Here is a 21,838-nt window from a genome sequence, read left to right as displayed (position 1 = left end):
GCTGTCCGGGCATGCTGAGAGTTGTAGTTTTGCCACAGCTGGAGGCACCCCGGTTGGAAACACTGGTCTAGACCTTTCAATAAAATCCAAATCTCTTAGATATTTCTCCCACAGCAGAATGTAGGACATCACCGATGATAAAATATTAACGAGCAGAACTATGAATACAGCTCTGGAATATAAAGAAAGTTAAAAGGGGTTAAACAGGATTAGAATAATTTAGCTGCTTTCTTCCAAAAACAGCGCCACACTTGTCCTCTGGCTGTATGTGGTATTGCAACTCGGCTCCATTCACTTCAGTGAAACTGAGCAGCAATACCGCACACAACCTGAGGACAAGAGGGGCGCTGTTTCTAGAGGAAAGCAACTATGTGATTCTAATCCTGGATAACCCCTTTGAGATCCATAAAGCAAAGGGCTTCAATAGGATATGTACAGTTCTGCATGTTTCTAAGATATAAATATATATATTTATTTATTTATTTATTTTTTTTTTTTTTACAAATCCACAAGATCTCTGCTTGCTGTCAGTAAATGGAAAGCATCTCCAAGACAGCAGGGAGATTCGGGGTGCTGAGAAAATGTTCATGACTGGGTGCGATTGTACCAAACCCTCAGCTGTGAAATTTTTGTTAAGGTCTGTGCAGGTTTTTATGTTTCATTTCACTGACAGCAAGCAAGCTTTCCATTTTCTACAGATGTCAGGGGTGTCTTTCCTTTTGCACCCTATGTGTCACATGTGTTGCCTTCACACCCTGATAAAAGGACTGACAGATTAGAGGGCCCAGATTAGATAAAGCAGCGATGGCGTATACTCCCCAGGCAGGTTCATGCGAGGTAATGACGACATTATCAGCTCCGAGTCACTCGAGCCACATCCACAGTATATTAGGCCAGGGTTTCCTAACCAGGGTGCCTCCAGCTGTTGCAAAACTACAACTCCCAGCATGTTCCAGCATCTGACAGTATCCAGACTGATACATTGTACATAGCTAGTCCTGCTCTCAGCTGAGAAGTGATACAATTGTATCCAGTCTAGACAATGCTCTGTGAGCTAAACATCCTGGACTCCAGACTGATACATTGTACATAGCTAGTCCTGCTCTCAGCTGAGAAGTGATACAATTGTATCCAGTCTAAACAATGCTCTGTGAGCTAAACATCCTGGACTCCAGACTGATACATTGTACATAGCTAGTCCTGCTCTCAGATGAGAAGTATATACAATTGTATCCAGTCTAGACAATGCTCTGTGAGCTAAACACCCTGAACTCCAGACTGATACATTGTACATAGCTAGTCCTGCTCTCAGCTGAGAAGTGATACAATTGTATCCAGTCTAGACAATGCTCTGTGAGCTAAACATCCTGGACTCCAGACTGATACATTGTACATAACTAGTCCTGCTCTCAGCTGAGAAGTGATACAATTGTATCCAGTCTAGACAATGCTCTGTGAGCTAAACATCCAGGACTCCAGACTGATACATTGCACATAGCTAGTCCTGCTCTCAGCTGAGAAGTGATACAATTGTATCCAGTCTAGACAATGCTCTGTGAGCTAAACATCCTGGACTCCAGACTGATACATTGTACATAGCTAGTCCTGCTCTCAGCTGAGAAGGGATACAATTGTATCCAGTCTAGACAATGCTCTGTGAGCTAAACATCCTGGACCCCAGACTGATACATTGTACATAGCTAGTCCTGCTCTCAGCTGAGAAGTGATACAATTGTATCCAGTCTAGACAATGCTCTGTGAGCTAAACACCCTGAACTCCAGACTGATACATTGTACATAGCTAGTCCTGCTCTCAGCTGAGAAGTGATACAATTGTATCCAGTCTAGACAATGCTCTGTGAGCTAAACATCCTGGACCCCAGACTGATACATTGTACATAACTAGTCCTGCTCTCAGCTGAGAAGTGATACAATTGTATCCAGTCTAGACAATGCTCTGTGAGCTAAACATCCTGGACTCCAGACTGATACATTGTACATAACTAGTCCTGCTCTCAGCTGAGAAGTGATACAATTGTATCCAGTCTAGACAATGCTCTGTGAGCTAAACATCCAGGACTCCAGACTGATACATTGCACATAGCTAGTCCTGCTCTCAGCTGAGAAGTGATACAATTGTATCCAGTCTAGACAATGCTCTGTGAGCTAAACATCCTGGACTCCAGACTGATACATTGTACATAACTAGTCCTGCTCTCAGCTGAGAAGTGAAACAATTGTATTCAGTCTGGACAATGCTCTGTGAGCTAAACACCCTGGACCCCAGACTGATACATTGTACATAGCTAGTCCTGCTCTCAGCTGAGAAGTGATACAATTGTATCCAGTCTAGACAATGCTCTGTGAGCTAAACATCCTGGACCCCAGACTGATACATTGTACATAGCTAGTCCTGCTCTCAGCTGAGAAGGGATACAATTGTATCCAGTCTAGACAATGCTCTGTGAGCTAAACACCCTGGACTCCAGACTGATACATTGTACATAGCTAGTCCTGCTCAGGTCACCCAACTTTCCTGGAGTCCTGGACCTCAGCTCTGCCTCGCTGTGCAGCAGTAGAGAATGGTGGTATTACTCTGCTATATATGTGACCATACACAATAAATACTCCTTATACCTCACATATCTGTTTCTGGGAAAGCCATGTGACTATACTCAGCTTTTCATGACTCCTGAATGACAGATCTGCCTAGGAGCTGCCATTACTATGATGTATCATTCTGAGAAGCTGGATGCCATGGAGGCTGTTCTGGGGTCACCCAGCTTTCCCGTGACATCTATAAGTAATAGTCCATAGCTGTATAGAGATGTGATGAGCTGTGCGGAGGCAGGGTGACAGGGTGACACATGTGCTGGGGGGTAATAATAGTAGGGGACACAGCCCCCCCCCAGTCTATATAGAGGGCGGAGGGCGCAGGGTATGTGGCCTGAGGAATGCTCAGCATGCAGGGGCTGTGTGAACAGTGCGGGGAGGGGGTCTGTCCCAGGATCCGCTCTCAGACCCTCTGTCCCTCTGTTCTGTTCTCACACTCAGCAGCTCATGGGGGGAGACGAGGGGCCGACTCCACCGAGAATGGACACAACCAGGGACCCTGATACTGGGACATACTGGGGGCTGTGAGGGGACTGCAGCAAGGTGAAATATCTATTATCTATCTCCCATCTATCTATCTTATATCTATCTATCTCATATCTATCTATCTATCTATCTATCTATCTCATATCTATCTATCTATCTCATATCTATCTATCTCATATCTATCTATCTATCTATCTATCTCATATCTATCTATCTCATATCTATCTATCTATCTATCTCATATCTATCTATCTATCTCATATCTATCTATCTCATATCTATCTATCTCATATCTATCTATCTATCTATCTCATATCTATCTATCTATCTCATATCTGTCTATCTATCTATCTATCTCATATCTATCTATCTCATATCTATCTATCTCATATCTATCTCATATCTATCTATCTCATATCTATCTCATATCTATCTCATATCTATCTCATATCTATCTCATATCTATCTATCTATCTATCTATCTCATATCTATCTATCTCATATCTATCTCATATCTATCTATCTATCTATCTATCTCATATCTATCTATCTATCTCATATCTATCTATCTATCTATCTCATATCTATCTATCTATCTCATATCTATCTCCTATCTATCTATCTCATATCTATCTATCTATCCATCTCATATCTATCTATTATCTATCTTATATCTATCTATCTCATATCTATCTATCTATCTATCTATCATATCTATCTATCTATCTATCTCATATCTATCTATCTATCTATCTATCTATCTATCTATCTAATATCTATCTATCTCATATCTATCTATCTATCTATCATATCTATCTATCTATCTCATATCTATCTATCTATCTATCGCATATCTATCTATCTATCTCATATCTATCTATCTATCTATCTATCATATCTATCTATCTCATATCTATCTATCTATCGCATATCTATCTATCTATCTCACATCTATCTATCTCATATCTATCTATCTATCTCATATCATTCTATCTATCTCATATCTATCTATCTATCTCATATCTATCTATCTATCTATCTATCTATCTCATATCTATCTATCTATCTCATATCTATCTATCTATCTATCTCATATCTATCTATCTATCTCATATCTATCTATCTATCTCATATCTATCTATCTCATATCTATCTATCTCATATCTATCTCATATATCACTGTTATCTGTGGTGTTACATAGGACTGCAGGTCACATCTATACATTATCTGTACTCAGAGAGTTATCACTGTTATCTGTGGTGTTACATAGGACTGCAGGTCACATCTACTACATTATCTGTACTCAGAGAGTTATCACTGTTATCTGTGGTGTTACATAGGACTGCAGGTCACATCTACTACATTATCTGTACTCAGAGAGTTATCACTGTGTTATCTGTGGTGTTACATAGGACTGCAGGTCACATCTATACATTATCTGTACTCAGAGAGTTATCACTGTTTTATCTGTGGTGTTACATAGGACTGCAGGTCACATCTATACATTATCTGTACTCAGAGAGTTATCACTGTGTTATCTGTGGTGTTACATAGGACTGCAGGTCACATCTATACATTATCTGTACTCAGAGAGTTATCACTGTGTTATCTATGGTGTTACATAGGACTGCAGGTCACATCTATACATTATCTGTACTCAGAGAGATATCACTGTTATCTGTGGTGTTACATAGGACTGCAGGTCACATCTATACATTATCTGTACTCAGAGTTATCACTGTTATCTGTGGTGTTACATAGGACTGCAGGTCACATCTACTACATTATCTGTACTCAGAGAGTTATCACTGTGTTATCTGTGGTGTTACATAGGACTGCAGGTCACATCTATACATTATCTGTACTCAGAGAGTTATCACTGTGTTATCTGTGGTGTTACATAGGACTGCAGGTCACATCTATACATTATCTGTACTCTTAGAGTAATCACTGTTATCTGTGGTGTTACATAGGACTGCAGGTCACATCTATACATTATCTGTACTCAGAGAGTTATCACTGTGTTATCTGTGGTGTTACATAGGACTGCAGGTCACATCTATATATTATCTGTACTCAGAGAGTTATCACTGTTATCTGTGGTGTTACATAGGACTGCAGGTCACATCTATACATTATCTGTACTCATAGAGTAATCACTGTTATCTGTGGTGTTACATAGGACTGCAGGTCACATCTATACATTATCTGTACTCAGAGCGTTATCACTGTGTTATCTGTGGTGTTACATAGGACTGCAGGGAACATCTATACATTATCTGTACTCAGAGAGTTATAACTGTTATCTGTGGTGTTACATAGGACTGCAGGTCACATCTATACATTATCTGTACTCAGAGAGTTATCACTGTGTTATCTGTGGTGTTACATAGGACTGCAGGTCACATCTATACATTATCTGTACTCAGAGAGTTATCACTGTGTTATCTGTGGTGTTACATAGGACTGCAGGTCACATCTATACATTATCTGTACTCAGAGAGTTATCACTGTTATCTGTGGTGTTACATAGGACTGCAGGTCACATCTATACATTATCTGTACTCAGAGAGTTATCACTGTTATCTGTGGTGTTACATAGGACTGCAGGTCACATCTATACATTATCTGTACTCAGAGAGTTATCACTGCGTTATCTGTGGTGTTACATAGGACTGCAGGTCACATCTATACATTATCTGTACTCAGAGAGTTATCACTGTTATCTGTGGTGTTACATAGGACTGCAGGTCACATCTATACATTATCTGTACTCAGAGAGATATCACTGTTATCTGTGGTGTTACATAGGACTGCAGGTCACATCTATACATTATCTGTACTCAGAGAGTTATCACTGTTATCTGTGGTGTTACATAGGACTGCAGGTCACATCTACTACATTATCTGTCCTCAGAGAGTTATCACTGTTATCTGTGGTGTTACATAGGACTGCAGGTCACATCTATACATTATCTGTACTCAGAGAGTTAGCACTGTGTTATCTGTGGTGTTACATAGGACTGCATGTCACATCTATACATTATCTGTACTCAGAGAGTTATCACTGTTATCTGTGGTGTTACATAGGACTGCAGGTCACATCTATACATTATCTGTACTCAGAGAGTTATCACTGTTATCTGTGGTGTTACATAGGACTGCAGGTCACATCTATACATTATCTGTACTCAGAGAGTTATCACTGTTATCTGTGGTGTTACATAGGACTGCAGGTCACATCTATACATTATCTGTACTCAGAGAGTTATCACTGTGTTATCTGTGGTGTTACATAGGACTGCAGGTCACATCTATACATTATCTGTACTCATAGAGTTATCACTGTGTTATCTGTGGTGTTACATAGGACTGCAGGTCACATCTATACATTATCTGTACTCAGAGAGATATCATTGTGTTATCTGTGGTGTTACATAGGACTGCAGGTCACATCTATACATTATCTGTACTCAGAGAGTTATCACTGTTATCTGTGGTGTTACATAGGACTGCAGGTCACATCTATACATTATCTGTACTCATAGAGTAATCACTGTTATCTGTGGTGTTACATAGGACTGAAGGTCACATCTATATATTATCTGTACTCAGAGAGTTATCACTGTTATCTGTGGTGTTACATAGGACTGCAGGTCACATCTATACATTATCTGTACTCAGAGAGTTATCACTGTGTTATCTGTGGTGTTACATAGGACTGCAGGTCACATCTATACATTATCTGTACTCAGAGAGTTATCACTGTGTTATCTGTGGTGTTACATAGGACTGCAGGTCACATCTATACATTATCTATACTCAGAGAGTTATCACTGTGTTATCTGTGGTGTTACATAGGACTGCAGGCCACATCTATACATTATCTGTACTCAGAGAGTTATCACTGTGTTATCTGTGGTGTTACATAGGACTGCAGGTCACATCTACTACATTATCTGTCCTCAGAGAGTTATCACTGTTATCTGTGGTGTTACATAGGACTGCAGGTCACATCTATACATTATCTGTACTCAGAGAGTTATCACTGTTATCTGTGGTGTTACATAGGACTGCAGGTCACATCTATACATTATCTGTACTCAGAGAGTTATCACTGTTATCTGTGGTGTTACATAGGACTGCAGGTCACATCTATACATTATCTGTACTCAGAGAGTTATCACTGTTATCTGTGGTGTTACATAGGACTGCAGGTAACATCTATACATTATCTGTACTCAGAGAGTTATCACTGTGTTATCTGTGGTGTTACATAGGACTGCAGGTCACATCTATACATTATCTGTACTCATAGAGTTATCACTGTGTTATCTGTGGTGTTACATAGGACTGCAGGTCACATCTATACATTATCTGTACTCAGAGAGTTATCACTGTGTTATCTGTGGTGTTACATAGGACTGCAGGTCACATCTATACATTATCTGTACTCAGAGAGTTATCACTGTGTTATCTGTGGTGTTACATAGGACTGCAGGTCACATCTATACATTATCTGTACTCAGAGAGTTATCACTGTTATCTGTGGTGTTACATAGGACTGCAGGTCACATCTATACATTATCTGTACTCATAGAGTAATCACTGTTATCTGTGGTGTTACATAGGACTGCAGGTCACATCTATATATTATCTGTACTCAGAGAGTTATCACTGTTATCTGTGGTGTTACATAGGACTGCAGGTCACATCTATACATTATCTGTACTCAGAGAGTTATCACTGTGTTATCTGTGGTGTTACATAGGACTGCAGGTCACATCTATACATTATCTGTACTCAGAGCGTTATCACTGTGTTATCTGTGGTGTTACATAGGACTGCAGGGAACATCTATACATTATCTGTACTCAGAGAGTTATAACTGTTATCTGTGGTGTTACATAGGACTGCAGGTCACATCTATACATTATCTGTACTCAGAGAGTTATCACTGTGTTATCTGTGGTGTTACATAGGACTGCAGGTCACATCTATACATTATCTGTACTCAGAGAGTTATCACTGTTATCTGTGGTGTTACATAGGACTGCAGGGAACATCTATACATTATCTGTACTCAGAGAGTTATAACTGTTATCTGTGGTGTTACATAGGACTGCAGGTGACATCTATACATTATCTGTACTCAGAGAGTTATCACTGTTATCTGTGGTGTTACATAGGACTGCAGGTCACATCTATACATTATCTGTACTCAGAGAGTTATCACTGTGTTATCTGTGGTGTTACATAGGACTGCAGGTCACATCTATACATTATCTATACTCAGAGAGTTATCACTGTGTTATCTGTGGTGTTACATAGGACTGCAGGCCACATCTATACATTATCTGTACTCAGAGAGTTATCACTGTGTTATCTGTGGTGTTACATAGGACTGCAGGTCACATCTATACATTATCTGTACTCAGAGAGTTATCACTGTTATCTGTGGTGTTACATAGGACTGCAGGTCACATCTATACATTATCTGTACTCAGAGAGTTATCACTGTGTTATCTGTGGTGTTACATAGGACTGCAGGTCACATCTATACATTATCTGTACTCAGAGAGTTATCACTGTTATCTGTGGTGTTACATAGGACTGCAGGTCACATCTATACATTATCTGTACTCAGAGAGTTATCACTGTTATCTGTGGTGTTACATAGGACTGCAGGTCACATCTATACATTATCTGTACTCAGAGAGTTATTACTGTGTTATCTGTGGTGTTACATAGGACTGCAGGTCACATCTATACATTATCTGTACTCAGAGAGTTATCACTGTGTTATCTGTAGTGTTACATAGGACTGCAGGTCATATCTATACATTATCTGTACTCAGAGAGTTATCACTGTTATCTGTGGTGTTACATAGGACTGCAGGTCACATATATACATTATCTGTACTCAGAGAATTATCACTGTGTTATCTGTGGTGTTACATAGGACTGCAGGTCACATCTATACATTATCTGTACTCAGAGAGTTATCACTGTTATCTGTGGTGTTACATAGGACTGCAGGTCACATCTATACTTTATCTGTACTCAGAGAGTTATCACTGTGTTATCTTGTGGTGTTACATAGGACTGCAGGTCACATCTATACATTATCTGTACTCAGAGAGTTATCACTGTGTTATCTGTGGTGTTACATAGGACTGCAGGTCACATCTATACATTATCTGTACTCAGAGAGTTATCACTGTGTTATCTGTGGTGTTACATAGGACTGCAGGTCACATCTATACATTATCTGTACTCAGAGAATTATCACTGTGTTATCTTGTGGTGTTACATAGGACTGCAGGTCACATCTATACATTATCTGTACTCAGAGAGTTATCACTGTTATCTGTGGTGTTACATAGGACTGCAGGTCACATCTATACATTATCTGTACTCAGAGAATTATCACTGTGTTATCTTGTGGTGTTACATAGGACTGCAGGTCACATCTATACATTATCTGTACTCAGAGAGTTATCACTGTTATCTGTGGTGTTACATAGGACTGCAGGTCACATCTATACATTATCTGTACTCAGAGAATTATCACTGTGTTATCTTGTGGTGTTACATAGGACTGCAGGTCACATCTATACATTATCTGTACTCAGAGAGTTATCACTGTGTTATCTTGTGGTGTTACATAGGACTGCAGGTCACATCTATACATTATCTGTACTCAGAGAGTTATCACTGTTATCTGTGGTGTTACATAGGACTGCAGGTCACATCTATACATTATCTGTACTCAGAGAGTTATCACTGTTATCTGTGGTGTTACATAGGACTGCAGGTCACATCTATATATTATCTGTACTCAGAGAGTTATCACTGTTATCTGTGGTGTTACATAGGACTGCAGGTCACATCTATACATTATCTGTACTCAGAGAGTTATCACTGTTATCTGTGGTGTTACATAGGACTGCAGGTCACATCTATACATTATCTGTACTCAGAGAGTTATCACTGTTATCTGTGGTGTTACATAGGACTGCAGGTCACATCTATACATTATCTGTACTCAGAGAGTTATCACTGTTATCTGTGGTGTTACATAGGACTGCAGGTCTTGGTCTTATAGAAGTTGTACTGTGCAGTCGCTTTCTATTATCCTGTATACTGGTCATTGTATCTTCTGTATCCAGTGTTTTCTCTGTGTGATACATTGTAACATGTATTAACCCTGTGCAGTCTGCAGTCATGGGGGGGGGGGGGGGTATTCATCAAGTGTGGTGGAGGTGATCGTCTTTGTACCCCATTAATTCATGTGGTGGGAACGGTGTACCTGCACCTAATTCCTCACAGGGTGCAGGATGTGATAAATCCGGCGCTGATCACATGTCTTACTTTAATACTCCACTTTGTATGGTGATTCCTCTGTGACTTTATGTGCGACTTTTTCTCCTGTGCGACAAAATGTGCGACTTTTCAGTAATGCGTCTCGCAGTCAGTGTTGTAAGTCAAGTCGGGCTGATGTACATTTGCACCTAATTTAGCGCAGTTGTGACAAAAGATGCGACAAACTGAAAAGTCGCACATCAGGAATTCCTTATCAACTGAAATCATGACTGGTTCTGTTCTTTTAGAAAAACCTTCTAAAGCAAAAGTCGCAATGAAAAGTCTCAAAACAGCATCTGAGACAAATTTATAGATAGATAAATAAAGAACAAGGATAAGTTGGCCAGCACTACTGATACCGAAACCACTATATGGACCTGGCATACAGGTGCCGGCTGCTGGGCTGAATATACATAAACAGGAGAATACAGCAGCACACTGCCAGCACACAGATATAGATAAAACATGTACTGCTATACAGCTATAGTGCAAAAAATGCATTGTTTGTTATACATATGGGGGAGTGGCTGCCTCCATGTTGGCTCCTGCACCCCACCCACCTCTATTAGGTGTATATAAGGTGCTGGACATCTCAGACCTTGCAATGCCTGTTAAATTGATTACACAGAGGCATATTCACAGTGTAGGGTCCGTCCCAATGAGGTCACCTTATCGCGGTGGGATGGTCCAAACTATTTGGCTGCCAAATTGTGAGCTAAGTACCTAACTTTTGCATTTCTTGCATTGTAGCAATATAGCATTTAATGTTTTATCTGTATCTTTGTGCTAGCAGTGTGCTGCTGTATTCTCCTGTTTATAGATAGATAGATAGATATGATAGATAGATAGATAGATAGATGTATTTTTGGTCCATTAACACCTCAGTTTGCTGCCACTGAAAGTACTGGAGGTATCATACACAGTAAATATATATATACCCATCCAGTGTCCACCTACATAGTGCACAGAGCAGTATATGTCATGTAGTTTAGGCTGACGGTCAGCGGCGTCTATGACATCAGGGGGGGAGACATTTATATGACACCCGGACCCTGTATCTGCCCACATGACACAAGGATCTCTGTGGTATTATTCTAATATTTTGATGTGTGCAGATGTAGCAGAGCTGATCGTGTCTGTTGTGTGGTGAGTTGCTGAGTTTTGGAGTTAGTCCTGTGTTCCTTTATGTATCCGCGTCTCTATTCTAACCCTTCAGTGTTTGGACAGGAGCTGCTTTGGAATTATTCGGTGACCTATGACCTGTATGGATACGTCCATTAGTCCTACACAAGTCCTGGATATAATATTACACACTCCTTCCACCTGCACAGTCCTGACCTATTGGAGATCACACACTATATTAGTTTGGGGGGCATCTTGTTTGTGTGTGTACCCTATAATGTACAGTGTCAGGACCTGTTATTGCCCTCTTATTTATTGCTCAGTTGATACATTGTGGCATATGTAGAATTTGTGTCATTGCTTTAGCCGTCCCAGCTGCCCAGGGAGATGCCAGCCATACTGTTGATGCCCTGTATCTGTGCACTGCCAGTACTTGCCCCGGGCTGGCTCCGGGCCCCTTTATGTCTCCCTTTGATATGACAAGCCTCCCTCTTTGATGGGTGCCAGCCTTCTCCCTCCAGCCTGTGGCCGGGACCATTGTTGACACAGGCGGGTAGAGTTGCGCAGCCTGTGTGTTTCATAATGAAGAGGTTTTCTCTGGAGTTGGCACAGATGGGCCCCACACGCTGGGCCAAGTTTCTGTGGAGATCTTCTGCAGTACACAAACCCCTCACATGTTCCTCCATCTCCAGTCAGGGAATCATTCGTCTTCTTCCAGGGTATTCATCACCCTCAGATTCCACTCAGCATTCTCATGGATTTCAGGAATATCCAGCGATCTCCCCAGGCAGCCGAGTCTGTATAGGAGGTCATGGCCCTGTATACTGTGCACTCACTGCTGCTGATAGGGACAAAGAGGTAAGGACCCTGTGCATCACTAGTGTATAGGAAGTGTATGACTAGGGTATAGGAAGTGTATGACTAGTGTAGAGGAAGTGTATGACTAGGGTATAGGAAGTGTATGACTAGGGTAGAGGAAGTGTATGACTAGGGTATAGGAAGTGTATGACTAGTGTAGAGGAAGTGTATGACTAGGGTAGAGGAAGTGTATGACTAGTGTAGAGGAAGTGTATGACTAGGGTATAGGAAGTGTATGACTAGTGTAGAGGAAGTGTATGACTAGTGTAGAGGAAGTGTATGACTAGTGTAGAGGAAGTGTATGACTAGGGTATAGGAAGTGTATGACTAGTGTAGAGGAAGTGTATGACTAGGGTATAGGAAGTGTATGACTAGGGTAGAGGAAGTGTATGACTAGGGTAGAGGAAGTGTATGACTAGTGTAGAGGAAGTGTATGACTAGGGTATAGGAAGTGTATGACTAGTGTAGAGGAAGTGTATGACTAGTGTAGAGGAAGTGTATGACTAGTGTAGAGGAAGTGTATGACTAGTGTAGAGGAAGTGTATGACTAGGGTAGAGGAAGTGTATGACTAGTGTAGAGGAAGTGTATGACTAGTGTAGAGGAAGTGTATGACTAGGGTAGAGGAAGTGTATGACTAGTGTAGAGGAAGTGTATGACTAGGGTAGAGGAAGTGTATGACTAGGGTAGAGGAAGTGTATGACTAGGGTAGAGGAAGTGTATGACTAGTGTAGAGGAAGTGTATGACTAGGGTATAGGAAGTGTATGACTAGTGTAAAGGAAGTGTATGACTAGTGTAGAGGAAGTGTATGACTAGTGTAGAGGAAGTGTATGACTAGGGTATAGGAAGTGTATGACTAGTGTAGAGGAAGTGTATGACTAGGGTATAGGAAGTGTATGACTAGGGTAGAGGAAGTGTATGACTAGGGTAGAGGAAGTGTATGACTAGTGTAGAGGAAGTGTATGACTATGGTATAGGAAGTGTATGACTAGTGTAGAGGAAGTGTATGACTAGTGTAGAGGAAGTGTATGACTAGGGTAGAGGAAGTGTATGACTAGGGTAGAGGAAGTGTATGACTAGGGTAGAGGAAGTGTATGACTAGTGTAGAGGAAGTGTATGACTAGTGTAGAGGAAGTGTATGACTAGGGTAGAGGAAGTGTATGACTAGTGTAGAGGAAGTGTATGACTAGGGTAGAGGAAGTGTATGACTAGTGTAGAGGAAGTGTTTGACTAGTGTAGAGGAAGTATATGACTAGTGTATAGGAAGTGTATGACTAGTGTAGAGGAAGTGTATGACTAGTGTATAGAAAGTGTATGACTAGTGTAGAGGAAGTGTATGACTAGGGTAGAGGAAGTGTATGACTAGTGTAGAGGAAGTGTATGACTAGTGTAGAGGAAGTGTATGACTAGGGTAGAGGAAGTGTATCACTAGTGTAGAGGAAGTGTATGACTAGTGTAGAGGAAGTGTATGACTAGGGTAGAGGAAGTGCATCACTAGTGTAGAGGAAGTGTATGACTAGAGTAGAGGAAGTGTATGACTAGTGTAGGGGAAGCGCATCACTAGTGTAGAAGAAGTGTATGACTAGGGTAGAGGAAGTGTATGACTAGTGTAGAAGAAGTGTATGACTAGTGTAGAGGAAGTGCATCACTAGTGTAGAGGAAGTGTATGACTAGTGTAGAGGAAGTGCATCACTAGTGTATAGGAAGTGTATGACTAGTGTAGAGGAAGTGTATGACTAGTGTAGAGGTAGTGTATGACTAGGGTATAGGAAGTGTATGACTAGTGTAGAGGAAGTGTATGACTAGGGTAGAGGAAGTGTATGACTAGGGTATAGGAAGTGTATGACTAGTGTAGAGGTAGTGTATGACTAGGGTATAAGAAGTGTATGACTAGTGTAGAGGAAGTGTATGACTAGTGTAGAGGAAGTGTATCACTAGTGTATAGGAAGTGTATGACTAGTGTAGAGGAAGTGTATGACTAGCGTAGAGGAAGTGTATGACTAGCGTATAGGAAGTGTATGACTAGTGTAGAGGAAGTGTATGACTAGGGTAGAGGAAGTGTATCACTAGGGTATAGGAAGTGTATGACTAGTGTAGAGGAAGTGTATGACTAGTGTATAGGAAGTGTATGACTAGTGTAGAGAAAGTGTATGACTAGTGTAGAGGAAGTGTATCACTAGTGTATAGGAAGTGTATGACTAGTGTAGAGGAAGTGTATGACTAGGGTAGGGGAAGTGTATGACTAATGTAGAGGAAGTGTATGACTAGTGTAGAGGAAGTGTATGACTAGTGTAGAGGAAGTGTATGACTAGGGTAGAGGAAGTGTATGACTAGTGTAGAGGAAGTGTATCACTAGGGTAGAGGAAGTGTATGACTAGTGAAGAGGAAGTGTATGACTAGTGTATAGGAAGTTTATGACTAGTGTAGAGGAAGTGCATGACTAGTGTAAAGGAAGTGTATGACTAGGGTAGAGGAAGTGTATCACTAGTGTAGAGGAAGTGCATGACTAGTGTAGAGGAAGTGTATGACTAGTGTAGAGGAAGTGTATGACTAGGGTATAGGAAGTGTATGACTAGGGTATAGGAAGTGTATGACTAGTGTAGAGGAAGTGTATGACTAGTGTAGAGGAAGTGTATGATTAGTGTATAGGAAGTGTATGACTAGGGTAGAGGAAGTGTATGACTAGGGTAGAGGAAGTGTATGACTAGTGTATAGGAAGTGTATGACTAGTGTAGAGGTAGTGTATGACTAGGGTAGAGGAAGTGTATGACTAGGGTAGAGGAAGTGCATCATTAGTGTAGAGGAAGTGTATGACTAGGGTAGAGGAAGTGCATCACTAGTGTAGAGGAAGTGTATGACTAGTGTAGAGGAAGTGTATGACTAGTGTAGAGGAAGTGTATGACTAGTGTATAGGAAGTGTATGACTAGTGTAGAGGAAGTGTATGACTAGTGTAGAGGAAGTGCATCACTAGTGTAGAGGAAGTGTATGACTAGTGTAGAAGAAGTGTATGACTAGTGTAGGGGAAGTGCACCACTAGTGTAGAAGAAGTGTATGACTAGGGTAGAGGAAGTGAATGACTAGGGTAGAGGAAGTGTATGACTAGTGTAGAGGAAGTGTATCACTAGTGTAGAGGAAGTGTATGACTAGGGTAGAGGAAGTGTATCACTAGTGTAGAGGAAGTGTATGACTAGTGTAGAGGAAGTGTATGACTAGTGTAGAGGAAGTGTATGACTAGTGTAGAGGAAGTGTATCACAAGTGTAGAGGAAGTGTATGACTAGTGTAGAGGAAGTGCATCACTAGTGTAGAGGAAGTGTATGACTAGTGTAGAGGAAGTGCATCACTAGTGTATAGGAAGTGTATGACTAGTGTAGAGTAAGTGTATGACTAGTATAGAGGAAGTGTATCACTAGGGTAGAGAAAGTGTATCACTAGTGTAGAGGAAGTGTATGACTAGGGTAGAGGAAGTGTATCACTAGTGTATAGGATGTGTATCACTTGGGTAGAGGAAGTATATGACTAGTGTAGAGGAAGTGTATTACTAGTGTAGAGGTAGTGTATGACTAGGGTATAGGAAGTGTATGACTAGTGTAGAGGTAGTGTATCACTAGTGTAGAGGAATTGTATGACTAGTGTAGAGGAAGTGTATCACTAGTGTATAGGAAGTGTATGACTAGTGTAGAGGAAGTGTATGACTAGGGTAGAGGAAGTGTATGACTAGTGTATAGGAAGTGTATGACTAGTGTAGAGGAAGTGTATGACTAGGGTAGAGGAAGTGTATCACTAGGGTATAGGAAGTGTATGACTAGTGTAAAGGAAGTGTATCACTAGTGTATAGGAAGTGTATGACTAGTGTAGAGGAAGTGTATGACTAGTGTAGAGGAAGTGTATCACTAGTGTAGAGGAAGTGTATGACTAGGGTAGGGGAAGTGTATGACTAATGCAGAGGAAGTGTATCACTAGTGTAGAGGAAGTGTATGACTAGTGTAGAGGAAGTGTATGACTAGGGTAGAGGAAGTGTATCACTAGTGTAGAGGAAGTGTATGACTAGTGAAGAGGAAGTGTATGACTAGGGTAGAGGAAGCGTATCACTAGTGTAGAGGAAGTGTATGACTAGTGAAGAGGAAGTGCATGACTAGTGTAGAGGAAGTGTATGACTAGTGTAGAGGAAGTGTATGACTAGGGTAGAGGAAGTGTATGACTAGGGTATAGGAAGTGTATGACTAGTGTAGAGGAAGTGTATGACTAGTGTAGAGGTAGTGTATGACTAGGGTATAGGAAGTGTATGACTAGTGTAGAGGAAGTGTATGACTAGTGTAGAGGAAGTGTATCACTAGTGTATAGGAAGTGTATGACTAGTGTAGAGGAAGTGTATGACTAGGGTGGAGGAAGTATATGACTAGTGTATAGTAAGTGTATGACTAGTGTAGAGGAAGTGTATGACTAGGATAGAAGAAGTGTATCACTAGGGTATAGGAAGTGTATGACTAGTGTAGAGGAAGTGTATGACTAGTGTAGAGGAAGTGTATGACTAGTGTAGAGGAAGTGTATGACTAGTGTAGAGGAAGTGTATGACTAGTGTAGAGGAAGTGTATGACTAGTGTAGAGGTAGTGTATGACTAGGGTATAGGAAGTGTATGACTAGTGTAGAGGAAGTGTATGACTAGTGTAGAGGAAGTGTATGACTAGTGTAGAGGAAGTGTATGACTAGGGTATAGGAAGTGTATGACTAGTGTAGAGGAAGTGTATGACTAGGGTAGGGGAAGTGTATGACTAATGTAGAGGAAGTGTATCACTAGTGTAGAGGAAGTGTATGACTAGTGTATAGGAAGTGTATGACTAGTGTAGAGAAAGTGTATGACTAGTGTAGAGAAAGTGCACGACTAGTGTAGAGGAAGTGTATGACTAGTGTAGAGGAAGTGTATGACTAGTGTAGAGGAAGTGTATGACTAGTGTAGAGGAAGTGTATGACTAGGGTAGAGGAAGTGTATGACTATGGTAGAGGAAGTGTGTGACTAGGGTAGAGAAAGTGTATGACTAGTGTAGAGAAAGTGCATGACTAGTGTAGAGGAAGTGTATGACTAATGTAGAGGAAGTGTATGACTAGGGTAGAGGAAGTGTATGACTAGGGTAGAGGAAGTGTATGACTAGGGTAGAGGAAGTGTATGACTAGTGTAGAGGAAGTGTATGACTAGGGTAGAGGAAGTGTATGACTAGTGTAGAGGAAGTGTATGACTAATGTAGAGGAAGTGTATGACTAGGGTAGAGGAAGTGCATCACTAGTGTATAGGAAGTGTATGGCTAGTGTAGAGGAAGTGTATGACTAGTGTAGAGGAAGTGTATGACTAGGGTAGAGGAAGTGTATGACTAGTGTAGAGGAAGTGTATGACTAGGGTATAGGAAGTGTATGACTAATGTAGAGGAAGTGTATGACTAATGTAGAGGAAGTGTATGACTAATGTAGAGGAAGTGTATGACTAGTGTAGAGGAAGTGTATGACTAGGGTAGAGGAAGTGTATGACTAGTGTAGAGGAAGTGTATGACTAGGGTATAGGAAGTGTATGACTAATGTAGAGGAAGTGTATGACTAGTGTAGAGGAAGTGCACGACTAGTGTAGAGGAAGTGTATGACTAGTGTAGAGGAAGTGTATGACTAGTGAAGAGTAAGTGTATTACTAGTGAAGAGTAAGTATATGACTAGGGTATAGGAAGTGTATGACTAGTGTATAGGAAATGTATCACATAGTATCTCAGCGGAGGAGAGGTCACCAGCAGCACAGAGGATTTCAGGAGATAAATCTGTGTATAGACATTTTATAAGCTGAACACACAGCGCTGGTTGGTTTGTGTCCTCTGGGTTTTCTGGGTAATGTCCTGTTGGTGTCACAGTTTATATTATTGTTGTTGTCATTATTATTATAAATATCATTATTATTATGCTGAACTATAGGGTTACTATGGGGTTACAGTGGATCAGGGGGGTATATTTACAGACGGCGCTGGATACATTTCCAGGCAGAGGAGAAAACAATGAATTCTTCTTTGTGCAGAGGTTGTGGGTGACTGGTGCGGAGCTGCGACTCCTAAACAATAATCGTCTATTTATGTCATTAATATGATGGGAGAAGAAAGGACAAGAACAGAGATTATAATGCACAGCTGGGCCAGCAAAACAAGTGTAGGATGATGATACTTGGGGTACAGGATGATGACACTCGGGGTACAGGATAATAACACTTGGGGTACAGGATGATAACACTTGGGGTACAGGATAATAACACTTGGGGTACAGAATGATGACACTTGGGGTACAGGATGATAACACTTGGGGTACAGGATGATAACACTTGGGGTACAGGATAATAACACTTGGGGTACAGGATGATGACACTTGGGGTACAGGATAATAACACTTGGGGTACAGGATGATGACACTTGGGGTACAGGATGATAACACTTGGGGTACAGGAGGATAACACTTGGGGTACAGGATGATGACACTTGGGGTACAGGATGATAACACTTGGGGTACAGGATAATAACACTTGGGGTACAGGATGATAACACTTGGGGTACAGGATAATAACACTTGGGGTACAGGATGATGACACTTGGGGTACAGGATGATAACACTTGGGGTACAGGAGGATAACACTTGGGGTACAGGATGATGACACTTGGGGTACAGGATGATGACACTTGGGGTACAGGATGATAACACTTGGGGTACAGGATAATAACACTTGGGGTACAGGATGATGACACTTGGGGTACAGGATGATAACACTTGGGGTACAGGATGATAACACTTGGGGTACAGGATAATAACACTTGGGGTACAGGATGATTACACTTGGGGTACAGGATGATGACACTTGGGGTACAGGATGATAACACTTGGGGTACAGGATGATAACACTTGGCATACAGGATGATAACACTTGGGGTACAGGATAACATTTGGGGTACAGAATGATAACACTTGGGGTACAGGATGATGACACTTGGGGTACAGGATGATGACACTTGGGGTACAGGATGATAACACTTGGGGTACAGGATGATGACACTTGGGGTACAGGATGATAACACTTGGGGTACAGGATGATGACACTTGGGGTACAGGATGATGACACTTGGGGTGATGACACTCAGGGTACAGGATAATGACACGGGGTACAGGATGATAACACTTGGGGTACAGGATAATAACACTTGGGATACAGGATGATAACACTTGGCGTACAGGATGATAACACTTGGGGTACAGGATAACATTTGGGGTACAGGATGATAACACTTGGGGTACAGGGTAATGGCACTTGGGGTACAGGATGATAACACTTGGGGTACAGGATAATAACACTTGGGGTACAGGATAATGACACTTGGGGTGCAGGATAATGACACTTGGGGTACAGGATGATGACACTTGGGGTGCAAGATAATGACAAGCTAACACATTGGGGCCCCTCACCTCTTTGCACTGGGCAGTTATAGATGATTTATTAGGTTTTGTCGCTCTTCGCCGGCGCCATCCCTCGTTCTCCATTTTGGATACAATGTATTTTGGGCTTTTTATATGTAAATTGAATGTTCCACTGAAGAATGATCTTTATTATCAGACTCTAAGGGGGGATTCTCTGTCTGATGATCACTTGGATCCCCCCAAGAATAATAGGCTCTGTGGTGTCTCCAGGCTGAGGGCCCCCTCATTGTGTGGCTGGATATGGCGGAGGGGGCAGTGGGGGGATCAAACGTAAATCTTTTCTTCCTCTCTTTATGTGACCGGCCATCGATCAGGTGACACACAGTCTCTCATTTCTGGGGGGTCTTGGAGCAATTGTTGCCCCCAACCAGTGTTCCCAGGCTGCCCCAGCAATGAACCCCACATCACTGCCGATTCTGGGGCCCACTGGTGGGTTATGCCAGGCAATGGGGGAGGGGGGGCACATGTATCCGTATATGACAAATTAAATAGTGGAAAATGATGGCGTAGGAGACACAATGTGGCAACAAATGTCTCAGTTTGTCATTTAGTAAATAGAATATATCCTCATCTTTTCTTATGGGTCGTGAATAGACGCGTTCTGTTCATCTTAGACCAGTGTTTCCCAACCAGGGCGCCTCCAGCTGTTCAGGAGGTTGTGTGATTGTACTCCAGGAGAACCAGAGAACTAGAAAATAGCAGGATTTCCATCAGCCCTTCCCCAGGTTTGTGGCAGCCTTCAGGGAAGGGCCTCCACCTCCAGTACAAGGCCGGCAGGGGGTGGAAGAGACATTGCAATGGTCAACTCCCAGGAGGGGATGAGTAGGTCCACCAGGGTCTGCAGCAATGCTACAAACAAGGCTGCAGGAAAAGGCCTGCATGGAGGTGAGGAAAAGCGCAGGAAGGCTTCACCATTAGGTACTTCCCTTGGTACCTCTGAGCCCCAGCAAGGGGAGGTTAAGGGGTCCTAGGGAGTCTTTGGCCACTTTCGGGTCCCGACTCCAAGCAAAAATAAGTATGAGTGTCTCGGCAAAACTCTTTGTGGCCTAAGGGAGAGCTTAAAATTTGCCCATTCCTAGGATCACTCTTCTAGGGATCTGAGGCCAATGTATTCAGCTAAAGTGCGCACCCTGAAAAAAGAGGCCGAGGAGGTAGAAAGGGTGAAGATGGAGATCGTGGAAGAGGCTGGCATTTTCAGGAAAAACTCGCTAATGAAGACCGGTTTAGAGACATGCAGAGCCCAGAAGGAGAGGAGGAGGTCAGTCAAAGCGAAAGCAGCGCAGAGGAGGACGGTGTAGAGGAGGACGGTGTAGAGGAGGACGGTGTAGAGGAGGACGGTGTAGAGGAGGACGGTGTAGAGGAGGACGTTGCAGAGGAGGACGGTGCAGAAGAGGACGGTGTAGAGGAGGACGGTGCAGAGGAGGACTGTGTAGAGGAGGACGGTGCAGAGGAGGACGGTGCAGAGGAGGACGGTGCAGAGGAGGACGGTGCAGAGGAGGACGTGCAGAGGAGGACGGTGCAGAGGAGGACGGTGCAGAGGAGGACGGTGCAGAGGAGGACGGTGCAGAGGAGGAGGACAGTGCAGAGGAGGACGGTGCAGAGGAGGACGACAGTGCAGAGGAGGACGACAGTGCAGAGGAGGACGGTGCAGAGGAGGACGGTGCAGAGGAGGACGGTGTAGCGGAGGACGGTGCAGAGGAGGACGGTGCAGAGGAGGAGGACAGTGCAGAGGAGGACGGTGCAGAGGAGGATGGTGGGGGAGAAAGAGAAGACCGTGCTGAGGAAGATGGTAAAGAGAAGGAAGATCGTGGTGCAGAAGAGAGTGAAATGGAGGAGGACACTTCACAAAGTGCATATATAAATCCGGCTCAGGTAGCCCTACCTGAAAGTTCGGACGACAGCAGCA

The 21,838-nt window shown here is 42.3% G+C and overlaps 1 protein-coding gene across 5 annotated transcripts in view; it reads left to right on the top strand.

Annotated features, from left to right (window-relative positions):
• DAAM2 (dishevelled associated activator of morphogenesis 2) overlaps positions 1-21,838 on the top strand; it is a 314,170-nt gene that overhangs the window by 39,070 nt on the left and 253,262 nt on the right. The window contains exon 1 of one of the 5 annotated variants that reach the window (XM_056568635.1): positions 3,012-3,156. The exons of 3 other annotated variants lie outside the window; for them this stretch is intronic. The gene's annotated coding sequence lies outside the window, so the exon portion shown is untranslated. Of the gene's footprint in view, positions 1-3,011; positions 3,157-12,300; positions 12,446-21,838 lie in introns of those variants that run through there. One more of the 5 variants, XM_056568636.1, reaches the window with a different exon arrangement.

The sequence above is a fragment of the Hyla sarda genome, chromosome 3 (genome assembly GCF_029499605.1).
Source record: "Hyla sarda isolate aHylSar1 chromosome 3, aHylSar1.hap1, whole genome shotgun sequence".
In the NCBI taxonomy this organism is placed as follows: Eukaryota; Metazoa; Chordata; class Amphibia; order Anura; family Hylidae; genus Hyla; species Hyla sarda.
Note: the sequence above shows the minus strand (reverse complement) of the source record. Positions and strands in the feature narration are given on the sequence as shown.